Source organism: Atractosteus spatula, chromosome 27 (assembly GCF_055471065.1).
Source record: "Atractosteus spatula isolate fAtrSpa1 chromosome 27, fAtrSpa1.hap1, whole genome shotgun sequence".
NCBI lineage: Eukaryota > Metazoa > Chordata > Actinopteri > Semionotiformes > Lepisosteidae > Atractosteus > Atractosteus spatula.
Genome location: NC_142732.1, coordinates 78,677 through 93,673, shown reverse-complemented (window position 1 = coordinate 93,673; position 14,997 = coordinate 78,677). Strand labels below are relative to the sequence as shown.

Sequence of the window (14,997 nt, the reverse complement as noted above, 5' to 3'; positions counted from 1 at the left end):
CCGGACTGAATATATCTCAGCCAAATATGAGCTGCACTCTGCAGTGAGGAAATCTAAGAGCAACAACAGTAAAAAAAAAACTAGAGGACCAATTTGCTGACAACTCAAGAACAGTTTGGAGTAAAATTAAGGAAATTACCAACCACGAGGAAAAAAACTCTGCCACTTTACTGCAGGACGACCCGTCTCCCAGATAAACTCAACCAGTTTTATGCTCGCTTTAAAAAACCTGATGTGAAGGCCTCCTCATTACCATCCCTTTCACTTTTCCCTCCTTCATTCTCTATCCATACTGACGAAGTAAGAGCAATTTTCAAAAACAAAATAAAAGTAAAGCCACAGGTCCAGTCAATTTGTCAACTGCAGCCCTCAGCTACTATGCTGATCCACAGGCTCCTGTGTAAAGGCACATTGTGTGCACAGACTTAAAAGTAATATAGATGATAACTGTCTTTTTCAAAGCAGCCCAGAAAATGTACGTTTCTATTGGTCATGTCCTGTTGTTAAAATACTCTGAATTGATCTGCAAAATTGTGTAAAGAAAGTTTCTAATACTGACATTTCTTTTAGAGAAATAGATGTTATTATGCTGAAACAAATATAAAAATACCATTTATCATTGACTTAATCGTTATACTTGCTCATTATTATATGCATACATAAATAATTTTACCGTATCTCGTAATAGCAGATTATCTTCTAATTACGAGCTCAATTACGAGCAATAGAACGATCGCCATACAATACGTACGTTATCATGATCTGACTTTCAGTTTTGGGCAGCGGAATCGATTCCAGGGCAAACTCGTTCTTGTTTGAGGATCCGTGTGAGTCACTGCACAATATAACAGGTAGCTCATACACTGAAATGATCGTTGTATTCTACTAATAACGATATTATTTTCGAATATGTTTTCCTGAGTGGGAGCAATGCGCTTCCAAGTGGAAGAGACTCACATTTGAACAATTTAAAATACACATGACGGCACGTCTACGAACTATTTCTAAAAGTCACAACATGAAAGCTGTGCGTATCTTATCTTTATTTGCCTGTATAATGTACCCCGGTGATCTGTAATGTACTCCTATGTGCATTGAATAGCATTTTTAAAGAAGAGAAAACACAATAAGGTCGAATTTATCAAAAACCTGTGCTGACTCGACAGTAAACAAACTCTTCAGCGACGTCTGGAGTTCAATAACTCTCTGCCCTGCAATACGGTTTTCCAGGAGTCCGCAGTGCTTGACGAGCAGAGAGCGGAACCACAGCATCCTTGGCCGCGGCTCCACACCGATCTAAGCGACGGACCGGCTGTGCGCTGTCGCGCTAATCTTATGTCTGATCCGGATCCGTCGCAGCTATGTGACGTAAATAAAGGCGGGAGTGAACGAGCTGTTATCCAATCGATCCAGGAGTCGCGGTGTTTTTGTTTTGGCCTCGGCTTTCGCCCAATGAGAGCGAAAATCCAAGAAGTCAAGAGAGTGACGCAGGGCCTGTCCAATCACCGCCGTTGGCTGGAGGTAGGCGTGACTTCCTTTTACATTGGGTGAGTGACACGGCTTCTGGCCAATCACCGTGGACTTTCCGCTACTTTTTAAATTTTTTGTTTTGCTTCCTGCTACAGCCACGGAGTTAACGCCCTTATGTGAGTGACACGGCTTTTGGCCAATCACCATGGACTTCCGTGCTCCTTCACGGAAATACCGCCCTCAACTTGAGTGACTCGGCTCTGAACAAATCACCGCGGATTTCCGTGTACCTCAGCGAAGTTACCGCCCTCACCGTGAGTGAAGCGGCACTGAGCCAATCACCACGGATTTATCGGTCTCAGCATAGCGTCGATGCCTTTGTCCAATCAGCTCCGAGATTTCATCAGGAGGCGGGAGGGATACGGCTCTCGTCCAATCACAATTTCAATTCCGGGAGTTTACTGAATTCCGGCGGGAGTGACGACAGAGATACACAAGTCTATGGCGGTGAGTCTTAAAACGCTCTTTTTGTGCAGAGATTGGAAATCAATACAGATGATAACTGTGACTTTTCTGAAAGCAGCCCTGAAACTTAAGATGTATTTGGTTATGTTGTGTTGTAAAAACATTCTAGACTGATTTGCAAATTTATAGAAAGAAAGAAGCTAAAATTAACCTTACTAATTAAACAGATGGTATGTTAATTTTTAATCACATTGAAATTTACATGAAAATATATTTTTAATTGACTTAATTATTATACATGCACGTTATTATATATATGAAGTGAAATGATCTGTGAAGAGTCCTGTTAAAACATTTTAAATAGATGTAAAAGTGTAGTTACAGACTATATCAGCCCTTATCTTTATTAACCTGGTTTAATCTTTTTTCAGAAGTGTAAATATATTATACTATGTACCCCTGATGACATTATTGAATTCCTATATATACTCTTGTTTGTATAGTAACTATTTTTATTGTTACAATAAAAAAGTTTAAAAAGAACTGCACTTCCGAGAAATGTCCACTGGGCGGCGACAGAGATACACGAGTCTACGGCGGCGAGCCTTAAAGCGCCTCCGTACAGACCCTCGTTGTGCAGAGATTGAAAATCAATGCAGATGATAACTGTGACTTTTCTGAAAGCAGCCCTGAAACTTAACATGTATTTGGTTATGTTGTGTTGTAAAAACATTCTGGACTGATTTGCAAATTTATAGAAAGAAAGAAGCTAAAATTAACCTTACTAATTAAACAGATGGTATGTTAATTTTTAATCACATTGAAATTTACATGAAAATATATTTTTAATTGACTTAATTATTATACATGCACGTTATTATATATATGAAGTGAAATGATCTGTGAAGAGTCCTGTTAGAACATTTTAAATAGATGTAAAAGTGTAGTTACAGACTATATCAGCCCTTATCTTTATTAACCTGGTTTAATCTTTTTTCAGAAGTGTAAATATATTATACTATGTACCCCTGATGACATTATTGAATTCCTATATATACTCTTGTTTGTATAGTAACTATTTTTATTGTTACAATAAAAAAGTTTAAAAAGAACTGCACTTCCGAGAAATGTCCACTGGGCGGCGACAGAGATACACGAGTCTACGGCGGCGAGCCTTAAAGCGCCTCCGTACAGACCCTCGTTGTGCAGAGATTGAAAATCAATGCAGATGATAACTGTGACTTTTGTGACAGCAACTCTGAAAGCTAATGTAAAGAAGGAAACTAATATTGACATTACTTTTAAATAATTAAAATAATGCTACATTTATACCCATTGAAAGTAATATGAAAATATCGTTTGTATTTTTTTTAAATATGTTACTTGCACGATATAATAATTAACGAAATGGTGTGGGAGGAGACCCATGTCTGAACAGTTTAAAACAGATGTAAATGCGTCTGTACAGACAATTTGAAACATATACGGACCTTATCTGCTTTTGTTTACTATTAAACAAGATTACTTGTTTAATCTTTTTGCATAAAATATACATGTATTACCGTATGTACCCCCGACAATACTCTACGTTATATGTATTCTTGTTTTTATGGCATGTAGTGTTGATATAATTAAAAATAAAAAAGACACGAATCGATTACGTCAAAAGGAAGTGGCCCACAGGGCTTATGGGAAATGTAGTCTCTATAGTACTCTGGACTGCGCTGTTCACGTGTTTCGCAGATTTGATTGAACATCAGAAATAATTATACAATTTCAGTGTATTTATTGTGTCTCTTACATTTCTATATCTATGTCTCTCTTACAAGATGGACTTGGCAGGAGCTGTTTCTTGCTCTACGGAGTGAAGCTGCCTTGGGAAGAAACGAGCAAAGTCTTCAGACTCTTTCTAATTGAGACAACATGACAGCTGTGCCGACCTGCTCTTTATTGACCTGTTGAACCTGCCGTCGTGTCTGTGGGTTTCTTAGCTCCGCTGTCTTGTTTGCAAACTTTTCTCCTGTGTTTATTTTACTTTGTTAAATAAAATGTGGTTGCCAGAGCAACTGTACTACAGAAATTGTTGCAGGAGCGGGTCTGACCTCCAGCAGGTAAACAGCCGGCTTTTTAAATCTAATCGGCGAGGAAAACAGACTCTGGAGTCTCCGGTCGCGTCATTATCTGCAGGTCTGACAGTCCTGCTCCAGCAGTGCCAGGCTCTGCTGTTCTTGGTCCAGATGGGCTGGCAGTGCCCAGATCTTACAGTGCTGCTCCAGCAGTGCCACGCTCTGCTGTTCTTGGTCCAGATGGGCTGGCAGTGCCCAGGTCTGACAGTGCTGCTCCAGCAGTGCCAGGCTCTGCTGTTCTGGGTCCAGATGGGCTGTCAGTGCCCAGGTGTAAATGTGATGGGATGTGTGGTGGTTTGGTAGGAAGCCAGTCTGACTCTTATTCAGGACAATGTGCTCAGTAAGGAGAGCCGGTAATCAGATTTTCAAGATACGACAGAGTTCCTTTCCCAGGGTACTGTTCACACTAAAGCCCTGGTAGCTGTTAGGGTTGAATCTGTCTTCATTCCTACAGACGGACGTGATCAGTCTTTGATTCCAGGCCCCAGAGAAACAGCGGGCTGTCAGGACAGGGTTGAGGAGTTTGAGCAGACTTTGCTGTAGGTCTGAGCTGCAGCTGAGTCAAGCGTTGTTGACTGTGTCTTGGCCACAGACCTTTTGTGGTCTGATTGTGTATGTATTTTGTAACCTTCTGCTGAAATAGCCCATGAAACGAGCTTGGTTTGTGCCGTGAGCACGCTAGGATTGTAAATAACACTGAAGTTGAGCTCAATGTATCATTTTGTCTGGTTTAAAACGTAAAATAGTTACAAAAGAGATGGTTTAGCATGTTGAAAGTGTGTTTTGAAAATTGTGATTTTTGACCATTTTTCGACAGGCGCGCGGCTTATCAAAAAAAGCAAAATTGGGCCAAATTTCGTTTGCGAGGAAATGGGCACAGAACACTTTTCCTGCATTTCACATGCATCCTAGAGCACAGCAAATGTATCACAAGTTGTCCAGATGCTGTTAAAACCCCAACCTTAACCCTAGCTTGAGCCCTTGGGACACATAACGAAAACGGCACGTTCAATAAGTGTGCCCTGTGAGATTCGCAAATGACTTCCAGATTCCTAATAAACACTGAAAGTAGCAGCACTACAATATTCTCAATGTATTTAGAGTCGAGCTCCTTATACTTGTTCAGTATTTCTTATTTTGTAACCTTCTGCTGAGATAGCCCCTGAACCATGCTCGGTTTGTGCCGTGAACACGCTAGGATTGTAAATAACACTGAAGTTGAGCTCAACGTATCATTTTGTCTGGTTTAAAACGTAAAATAGTTACAAAAGAGATGGTTTAGCATGTTGAAAGTGTGTTTTGAAAATTGTGATTTTTGACCATTTTTCGACAGGCGCGCGGCTTATCAAAAAAAGCAAAACTGGGCCAAATTTCGTTTGTGAGGAAACGGGCACAGAACACTTTTCCTGCATTTCACATGCATCCTAGAGCACAGCAAATGTATCACAAGTTGTCCAGGTGCTGTTAATACCCCAACCCTAACCCTAGCTTGAGCCCTTGCGGCAGATATCGAAAACGGCACGTTCAATAAGTGTGCCCCGTGAGATTCGCAAATGACTTCCAGATTCCTAAGAAACACTGAAAGTAGCAGCACTACAATATTTTGGATGTATTTAGAGTCGAGCTCCTTATACTTGTTCAGTATTTCTTATTTTGTAACCTTCTGCTGAGATAGCCCCTGAACCATGCTCGGTTTGTGCCGTGAACACGCTAGGATTGTAAATAACACTGAAGTTGAGCTCAACGTATCATTTTGTCTGGTTTAAAACGTAAAATAGTTACAAAAGAGATGGTTTAGCATGTTGAAAGTGTGTTTTGAAAATTGTGATTTTTGACCATTTTTCGACAGGCGCGCGGCTTATCAAAAAAAGCAAAACTGGGCCAAATTTCGTTTGCGAGGAAATGGGCACAGAACACTTTTCCTGCATTTCACATGCATCCTAGAGCACAGCAAATGTATCACAAGTTGTCCAGATGCTGTTAAAACCCCAACCTTAACCCTAGCTTGAGCCCTTGGGACACATATCGAAAACGGCACGTTCAATAAGTGTGCCCTGTGAGATTCGCAAATGACTTCCAGATTCCTAATAAACACTGAAAGTAGCAGCACTACAATATTTTGGATGTATTTAGAGTCGAGCTCCTTATACTTGTTCAGTATTTCTTATTTTGTAACCTTCTGCTGAGACAGCCCCTGAAACGCGCTCGGTTTGTGCCGTGAGCACGCTAGGATTGTAAATAACACTGAAGTTGAGCTCAACGTATCATTTTGTCTGGTTTAAAATGTAAAATAGTTACAAAAGAGATGGTTTAGCATGTTGAAAGTGTGTTTTGAAAATTGTGATTTTTGACCATTTTTCGACAGGCGCGCGGCTTATCAAAAAAGCAAAATTGGGCCAAATTTCGTTTGCGAGGAAACGGGCACAGAACACTTTTCCTGCATTTCACATGCATCCTAGAGCACAGCAAATGTATCACAAGTTGTCCAGATGCTGTTAAAACCCCAACCCTAACCCTAGCTTGAGCCCTTGCGGCAGATATCGAAAACGGCACGTTCAATAAGTGTGCCCTGTGAGATTCGCAAATGACTTCCAGATTCCTAAGAAACACTGAAAGTAGCAGCACTACAATATTCTCGATGTATTTAGAGTCGAGCTCCTTATACTTGTTCAGTATTTCTTATTTTGTAACCTTCTTCTGAGATAGCCCCTGAACCGTGCTCGGTTTGTGCCGTGAACATGCTAGGATTGTAAATAACACTGAAGTTGAGCTCAACGTATCATTTTGTCTGGTTTAAAATGTAAAATAGTTACAAAAGAGATGGTTTAGCATGTTGAAAGTGTGTTTTGAAAATTGTGATTTTTGACCATTTTTCGACAGGCGCGCGGCTTATCAAAAAAAGCAAAATTGGGCCAAATTTCATTTGCGAGGAAACGGGCACAGAACACTTTTCCTGCATTTCACATGCATCCTAGAGCACAGCAAATGTATCACAAGTTGTCCAGGTGCTGTTAAAACCCCAACCTTAACCCTAGCTTGAGCCCTTGGGACACATAACGAAAACGGCACGTTCAATAAGTGTGCCCTGTGAGATTCACAAATGACTTCCAGATTCCTAATAAACACTGAAAGTAGCAGCACTACAATATTTTCGATGTATTTAGAGTCGAGCTCCTTATACTTGTTCAGTATTTCTTATTTTGTAACCTTCTGCTGAGACAGCCCCTGAAACGCGCTCGGTTTGTGCCGTGAGCGCGCTAGGATTGTAAATAACACTGAAGTTGAGCTCAACGTATCATTTTGTCTGGTTTAATGGTAGTAGTCTGTGAATTTAAAGTTAAAGCGAGACTGAGCTGTCGGTGAGGTTGGGGTTCATAAGCTCTGTTAATTCCTCAACAGAAGCAGTTTGCTTTCAGAGTTGCAATCAGGTCACCTTGCGGTTCTTCTGGATCATGTTGGACAATAAGACAGAGCATGATCCATCCCTGTCAATTCTGGCGTCATGGTTCAGAGTCTTATAGCGTTTTCGAAGTATTGAGCATCACCCAGGCAAACATTTTGCACATTCAAGACACTGCTGTACAGCGGGTATACAGACCCCTGACTGATTTGATTCAGTCTTGTTCAGTCAGTAAGACCCGTGCCAGTGGGTGGATTCTTTTCTAACCCTTTAGTAAGTTAGAGTGTCATGGGTATTGCATTGCTTATTTTAAAAACCAAACATTTCTCTGACTTTAACTTCCTCACTGAGCAATGGAGTTCTTACAAATGTTTGGAGAGGAGGAAGGCAGCCAAATGAATTAAGCTCAGCTGCCACAACTTACAACTAATCCTGATGTACTGTAATGACCTCTCTTTCCCAGATATATCACACAGCTGCCTCTCCTTTTCCTCGCTCATTTTTGCATCCCTCTTCCAGCCCATTTCCACTTACAGCTGCCCCTTGGTTGCCTTTTCACCGAGCTTTGAGGTCCTAGCCTGTTTATTTTATGGCCGGGAGGATTGCTCTCAGCCAGCCGGTTATGTCAGGTGTCCTCAAACTCAATGAATGTTTCTGCTTCCACACAATCTTTGGCTTCCTTGTAAATCCACAGTTAAAAAGAAGTTTATGTAAACCATAACACTGTTATATTGTATATCTAGGACCATGACAGTTGCAATTTTCACAATTAATCAAATGTATCTGTCCTAATTGATTCTGGCACAGCCTACTACAGAAAACCATGACCAGTTTCTGCTTTACAGTCATTTTGTTACACCTCTTAATCTACACTAGACAAGCAGTCAAGTAGCAGGGCAAGTATGTTTCATGGCCTAATTGCATCTCTGCCTACTTCTGCCGGTGTTGACCTAGACTTCGGTGTCTTTAGGGCAGAGTGCAGGCCAGGCTATAAGACTCTGCCATCACTACAGATTAACAGCCTGGGTATCTCTCTCTTGTGCTTTTGCTTTTGAAACCTCCTAAAATAATCTGGGCAGATGATTTCCCACAACATGACTATCTTAATTTGGCTAGCTAACTGCTAGATTTGTACTGGCATGGATAGCGTAGTTTTGCCTAAAATGTATATTAAAAACTAGAAACAACATATTTATAGTATCTGCAAGGCTTTCCATGTATTTATATGTTCTTCATACAGTACAAAACATTTTTCCTTTGTCAATCACTCTCACAATGATGTTTGATTGCTTTGACCCCATGCTATTTTGTGCATTTTGTGGTCACATCATGGGAGATATATTCTGAACGTTTTTGTTTCAGAAGTAGGAAGTGCCACTCAGCCAAGCATTATCAGAAAGTGCTGGTAAGACAGGAGCAGCCCTAGATACTATCCAACAAACACAGTGAGGCAAGACTGGACTACACTCTGGGTGGGATGCCAGTCCATAACAACACAAGCACTTAGGGACAATATTAGTGACACCAGTAAATACAGCCTGCTTTATTTAGAATTTGTCCAGAACTCTCTGCTCTGGAATTGTGACACCTGCCGGATATTAAGTGACCTTCTGTTTCAAGGTTCCCTTCCATTGAATTGGACAAATATGATCTTGAGGAGATTGAAATGCTGGTACCTTTAATGCTCTTTTTCAGTGCTTGTTGGTGCAAGGAAATCTGACTTTGAAGAGCCTGACATGCTGAAAGAGCAAATCACATTCCTGTATTAATATAGTATATGAGAACGGGTGCATGGTTTATACACAAAGAATCATTCATGCACTCATTTTACTAAAGTGGTGTACATGAGCACGAAAGACAAACTTGAATCGCCGGTTACTGACTGTGAACTATCTTGAGATAAATCCAGGGGCAAATAAAAGATTTCATGAATTATACATTTTAGACTCCTGTTCCATAGATAATAACAAAAGGATGGATCTTATGTCTTACCCAAGAGGGGTCTGCGCACGACGCATATTAAACCCATTCTACACACTCGCTGCCCTGTGTGTAGACAACGCGTGGGGAACTCACCTGTGTAAAACCATCAAGACCACACGAGTGCACGTGGCTACCCTGATTTCTCTCTCTCCCTCTGACTGCGCTGCGGGGTGCCGAGAGGGTGCCAGGTTTTGGGAAAGCCTGCCTGCGGACACTTTACTGTTGTTGTTTGGCAGAGCCCCCAGATGTTCACTGCAGTCCAGATGTGCGGCCGCGTGCTACAGTCCGCAGAGCTACAGCCCTGCAGGCACGAGCTGAGCTCTGCAGCGGAACGACTCTGGACGTCCAAATGCACTTAGATAAAAAAAAACATACATTTGGAAATGGATCAATCGTAATAAAATGAACGCACTTCTACTGAACGTCCGCCACCACAATCTTGTTTCTCTCTTCCCTTTTTGCGAAATGAAGCACAGATTGGCAAACACATACTGTGTATCTCCTGTGCCGTCTTTCAAAATTAAACTTAATTGAAAAAATCTATTATGCGTTTCTCTAATGAATTTAAACTTTTCATGAACACAAAAGCAATTAGTAGAACATTTTAAGCAAATAACTTTTATTATTATTATTATTATTATTATTATTTGAGAGGGTCATTTTCTGTTCCTCAAGGCTGTGACAGAAGATCCCAAACTGGGCTGCATCTCTAATGAGTTTTCTCCCTTCTACCCCATTAGGATTGATAGGAGTTGTGGTTTTGGCAGGTGTGAGAATTCTGGGATTTAATTTGCTATTTTTAGGAAGAATATGTATATGATTCTTGAGTGTTTCGTGCAGTGCAGCAGAAAGTGCTTCTCTGTGCTTCTCCCTGCTGGCGGTAGGAGCACAGCCTGTCCTCTCTCTTAGCCAGGTTTACCTTTGTTGTCCAGTCTGTGAGCTCTGAGCCTGTCAGGGTCTGTTTCTGCTTGTTGTCTCCCTCCTGGCCCAGGAGTATCCCGGTTTGTGCTGTGTTTGTGTGTCCCAGGGGGTGAGGCAGACTTGTTTGGTTTGTGCAGCAGTTTGGTAGGTTCTGATCCAAGATGTTTTAGCAGGGCTGTTCTGAAGCTGGGGCAGTGAGAGACTGGAGAGAGAGCTATCCAAGACCTCAACGCAAACCACACCTATCAGCTAACATCTTCTACATTTAAACTTAAGAACACCATCACGGAGAGCATACTAACCATGTCACCGAGACACCTTAGGGATTTGATTGACAAGCCTGAGATGGGACACAGACCTCTAAAGAAAAACGAAAACGTGATGTTGCTGTACCAGCAGGTGCTGATATCTGGTGCAACATTTTCAAAACCAGTGCACAAGTAATTTCATCACATAAACCATGCCTTTGTACTGGCCCGATGGCAGGAGAAGCCCCCCGTCACGTGATCTGAGTGTGGCCACCTGATCCTGCGGGCTGGTAGACGCTTGCAAACAGAAGACAGTCGAAAGTTACGTTTCAGCTGAAATCGGAGAGTTACGGCAACCTTTTAGTTTTGCAAAATGTCTTTTTGCTCTTTCCTAGGAGACGAGATTTATAAAGATCACTTCAAGCCGAGTAAGCGAGTGCATTTCTAAGTATTTTTATCTCAAGTTTGGTCGGTAACAGCCTAATGTGATATAACCAGTGCCCAGTACATTTTCGTAACAGTGTCAGTGGGTTTAACAGACGAAGTAGCAACAAGAAGACAAATTCAAACTTCTTTTAAGCCACATCTATAAGGATAGTTATTAATAATAGGCTGCAAATAAAGTAACTGAATATAAACCGTATTAGACCGTCGGCCGGTATACAGGTGAAGCGAATATTTGCAAGACAGATCTCTCTTGCTGTTTTTGAAATTTTTGGTATTTTAATTTTTGGGGGACAGTTTAAGAACAGTGCAAACAAGGTAGCCCGAAAAAAGATGTACACAATTTTTACCACCGATCGATGTTTCCAAAACTTGTAAAAAATTATTAGGGTATATTAATACGTTTAAGGGGCGATATGCTCAGCTAGGTAAGGGGACGGACCGCCGTGTTTCTCACAGTGCTGTTCAAAGACAACCCCGCAACCGGCTGTGCTGTTGATGTCTTAACGCCTGCTCCGCGTTTCGTGCTTTTAATCAGCTGTGATGACTGCTCCTTTCTCAAGGTATCTACCTGTGTGCGAAATGTGGCCACAAGCTGTTTTCTAGCAGGTCCAAGCACGAGCACTCATCCCCCTGGCCCACCTTCACCGAGACCCTTCAGGAGGACAGCGTGTCCAAGTTCCTGGAGAGGCCGGGCGGTGAGCTCCCTCATCCCACCTGCGAGATATTCAGGCGAAACGCTTAGCTTGTTCGGTTTAGTCAACACGAAAGAGGTTTTTTTCAAAAAAAAAATTCAGATAATAACCCTATCATATAATAAAGAGTGCGCGGAATACATACAGTAATGGTTACATACGGTGCTTTATCGCCTGGCGAGTTTTGCATTATTTCAACAATGTAAAAAGGATAATGTAGGAACCTTATTTTATGCTGCAGCAATGTTGTTGCGTTTCCTCAGAACAGATTTGCTCTTTGGCAGTGGAGTGGGTGGGACTGCTGGGGCCGTGTCCCCCCACTGACCGCAGTGACCCCTGTGGCTCTGTGTTCTAGGTATCTTGTGGGAAGTGTGGGAATGGACTGGGCCATGAGTTACTGAACGATGGGCCCAAGGATGGGCTGTCCCGCTTCTGAATCTTCAGCAGCTCACTCAAGTGTGTCCCCAAAGGTATGTACTGTCCGGACCAGGCAGCCAGTGGACAAGTCACTCTAGAAACAGAGTGGTGTCCTCGATTGGTCACGCGGTCAGCTCGGTCATGATGGTAGTCGTGCAGAGCGCGTCAGCCGCGCCTTCATCCCCACCCACTCGCTTCCAAGTTACACAGCGCTGGGAAACCTTAACATGTGCACAGAAGAACTGTGTTCCTGTTTAAACTCTGGGAGGGTTTTATGTACGACAGGCCTCTGCTGAAAATCTGTACCAGTGTCAAAAGTAACTATTGACAAGATCAACACGGCAGCCTGCTTTGGAATGAGAAGTGAATCGTGATCCAGAAAGCATGAGGGGAAACTATGTGGAATGGCATTTCTTTACACAAAGGGTTGTGGGAGTATGGAACAAGTTGCCCCAGCCTTGTTTTTACCCTTCAGGAAACAGCTGGAAGACTTGAGCAGGTCAGTTAGCTACTATCTCCCGAACAGGCTGAGTGGGCTGAATGGCCTCTTTCCTGTAACGAAAGGTACAGAAGGTGACCCCTACTCCTGCAGTGACTTGTGCTCTTTTGTTTTCCAGACAAGATGGATGGAGCAGGGAAGGGGCAGTCAGAGTGGACAAGCAGGGGTCTTCAGGACAGGGCTGAGAGGCCCCTGTGCCTCGCTAGGGTCTGAGCAGATCATGAAGTGCTCTGGAAAAAGCCCATGTGGGACTTCCAGTGCACAGATGGGTAAATGACCATGCCAGACAGCAAGAACTGGGCTTCTGCTTTATTTTTCCACAAGGACACACACACACATTTGTTTTTAATTTTCTTGGCCACTCTCTTTTCTGCAACCAGCTCTGCCTAAAGAAAAGCTCATCATGGGGTGAAAGAAGACTCAGAACATAAATCTCCTGTGCTTGACGTCTAAAAGAAGGTGCTGTTTGGGTTCTTGAAAAAATTCATAGACATGATCAGGGTTTTTCTGATCAAGGACAATGCTGTAGCTGACAGAAATACCGCCCTCAACTTGAGTGACACGGCTTTGGACCAATCACCATGGACTTCCATGTTCTTCCACGGAAATACCGCCCTCAACTTGAGTAAGTTGGCTCTCAACCAATCACCGTGGATTTCCGTGTACTGTAGCGAAGTTACCGCCCTCATCGTGAGTGAAGCGGCACTAGTCCAATCACCATGGATTTACTGGTCTCAGTCCGAGCGACAAAGCCTTTGTCCAATCAGTGCCAAGATTTCAGCAGGAGGCGGGAGGGTTACGGCTCTCGTCCAATCACACAGTTTAAATTCCGGGACTTTACTGAATTACAGCGGGAGGTGACACTTCCGAGAAATGTCCACTGAGTGGTGATAGTGATACGTGAGTCTTAAAGCGCTCTTGTTGTGCAGAGATTGGAAATCAATACAGATGATAACTGTAACTTTTGTGACAGCAACTCTGAAAGCTAATGTAAAGAAGGAAACTAATATTGACATTACTTTTAAAGAAGTAAAATTATGCTAAATTTTAAACCTATTGAAAGTAATCTGAAAATATTGTTTGTATTTTTAAAAAATATATTATACTTGCACGATATGATAATTAACGAAATGGTGTGGGAGGAGACCCATGTTTAAACAGTTTAAAACAGATGTAAATGCGTCTGTATAGACAATTTGAAACGTACGGACCTTATCTGCTTTTGTTTACTATTAAACAAGATTACTTGTTTAATCTTTTTGCATAATATGTACATGTATTATTGTATGTACCACTGACAATACTCTTGATATGTTATATGTATTCTTGTTTTTATTGCATGTATTGTTGTTATAATTAAAAATAAGAAAGACGCGAATCGATTACGTGAAAAGGAAGTGGCCCACAGGGCTAATGGGAAGTGTAGTCTCTCTAGTGCTCTGGGCTGCGCTCTCCACGTGTTTCGCAGATTTGATTGAACATCAGAATTAATTATACAATTTCAGCGTATTTATCGTGTCGTGGATTTCTATGTCTCTCTTACAAGACGAACTCGGCAGGAGCTGTTTCTTGCTCTCCGGAGTGAAGCTGCTCTGGGAAGAGACGAGCAAGTCTTCAGACTCTTTCTAATTGAGACAACATGACAGCTGTGCCGACCTGATCTTAATTGACCCATTGAACCTGTTTGTGTAAAGAGCAGGAGTATTGTGTAGCCCCGATTTTGTTATGCGTACTCTGGTACGTTGGACCCGGGCAGCAGTCTGTCTGCAGCGCTCGTCCTGCCTGGTTTATCGACCCGGCACATAAAAAAAATCTAATGTCGTCGTGTTGTGGGTTTCTTAGCTCACCTGTCTTGTTTGCAAACTTTTCTCCTGTGTTTATTTTACTTTGTTAAATAAAACGTGGTTGCCGGGGCAACGGTGCTACAGAAGTTGTTACCGAAGTGGGTCTGACCTCCAGCAGGTTAACAACTGGCTTTTTGAATTTAATCTTTGAGAAAAATAGAAACTTTAGAAACCTTAGTCTAAAAACCGCTGGTTGGAGTATTTTGTGGACATTATGCGGAAGGAACGGAAAGTCGTAGGCTGTGGGACAGGACTGTCAAGGAAACACGCAGCTGGTGGAGAAATATCAGCGCTGGACACCAGACTCACACCGCTGGGCTCACTGCACCATGAGCGAGTCCGTCGGCACCCCCTCCTGCTGGGGTGTGTTACTGCAGGAGTGAGGAGTCTCCGGTCTCCGGTTGCGTCATGATCTGCAAGTGGAGGTGAAAATGTGAGAGACGGCGGTGCAGTGGGTGGCAGTGCGGGGGCCCTGGATTTAGTTC

At 42.4% G+C, this 14,997-nt stretch overlaps 1 long non-coding RNA gene across 1 annotated transcript; it reads left to right on the top strand.

The window, feature by feature from the left end:
- Positions 1-1,943: 1,943 nt before the first annotated feature.
- LOC148814060 (uncharacterized) lies at positions 1,944-14,044 on the top strand. The gene is made up of 3 exons (XR_016086141.1): positions 1,944-1,977; positions 12,108-12,222; positions 12,787-14,044. It is a non-coding gene; the product is annotated as an uncharacterized LOC148814060 (long non-coding RNA).
- The last annotated feature ends 953 nt before the right edge of the window (positions 14,045-14,997 follow it).